This window comes from Myotis brandtii, unplaced genomic scaffold (assembly GCF_000412655.1).
Source record: "Myotis brandtii unplaced genomic scaffold, ASM41265v1 scaffold657, whole genome shotgun sequence".
Classification (NCBI taxonomy): Eukaryota; Metazoa; Chordata; class Mammalia; order Chiroptera; family Vespertilionidae; genus Myotis; species Myotis brandtii.
This window is the reverse complement of record NW_005370552.1, coordinates 2,195,093-2,196,432: the sequence shown is the minus strand read 5'-3', so window position 1 is coordinate 2,196,432 and position 1,340 is coordinate 2,195,093.

The window sequence follows — 1,340 nt, the reverse complement described above, 5'->3', positions numbered from 1 at the left end:
TATTTTTACTGATTTCAGAGAGGAAGGGAGAGGGAGTAGGAGAGATAGAAACATCAAGGATGAGAGAGGATCATGGATCGGCTGCCTCCTGCACGCCCCACACTGGGGATCGAGCCCACAACCCGGAGATGTGCCCTTGACCGGAAACGTACCTGGGACCCTTCAGTCCACAGGCGGACGCTCTATCCACTGAGCCAGGCCAGCCAGGGCCACATCAAAATGTGAAACTTCGCTCTGCCAAAGACCCTGTTAAGAAGATTAAAAGAGAGATTAAGGAGTACAAATGCCAGTTATAAAAGCAGCCACAGGGCTGTAAAGTGCAGCACAGGGAATGGAGTCAGGAAGATGGGAATGACTATGTATGGCGCCGGCGGGTACTAGACTTACTGTGGTGACCACTTAGTAAGGTATGCAAATGCCTAATCGCTATGTTGTACACCTGAAACATAATATTGGATGTCAACTATCACCGAAAAGCAAAGTTAAAAAAAAGATGAAAAGACAAGTTACCAGTAAAGACGGGGAGATAATATTTGCAAATCACACATCTGACCAAAACTTGGATCTAGATTATATGTATAAAGAACTCTCAAAACTCAACAGTAATAAACAATCCAATTAGAAAATGGGCAAAAGACAGAAACAGATATTTCAATGAATAGGACACACAGATGGCAAATAAGGCCAGGAAAAGACATTCAACAACATTGGCCGTTAGAGAAACCCAGGTTCAAACCACAAATGGCTAAAATTACAAATAATGATGAGACCAAATGCTGGACAATATACAGAGAAACTGGCTCATTCACTCAGCGCGGGTGGGAATAGGAAACGAGGCAGCCACTCGGGCAAACAGTTTGACGGGTTCTTTTAAAACTAAAAAGGGATTTACCATACGACCCAAGACTTACATCAGACATTTATCCAGAGAAATGAAAACTTATTTCACACAGAAACCTGTACACAAATGTTCATAGTAGCTTTAATAGCCAAAGACTTGAAGCTACCCGAATATCCTTCACTGAGTGATGGGTAAACTGTGGTGCAACCATACCATGGAATACTAAACAATAAAAAGGAATGAACTGGCCCAAGCCAACAGGGCTCAGTGGTTGAGCATCGACCTATGAGCCAGGAGGTCACGGTTTGATTCCTGGTTGGGGTACAGTTTGTGGGCTCGATCCCTGGTGTGGGACATGCAGGAGGCAGCCGATCCATGATTCTCTCTCATCATGGATGTTTTTTTCTCTCTCCCTCTCCCTTCCTCTCTGAAATCAATAAAAAAATATATATATTTTTAAAATATATTTTATTGATTTTTCACAGAGAGGAAGGGAGAG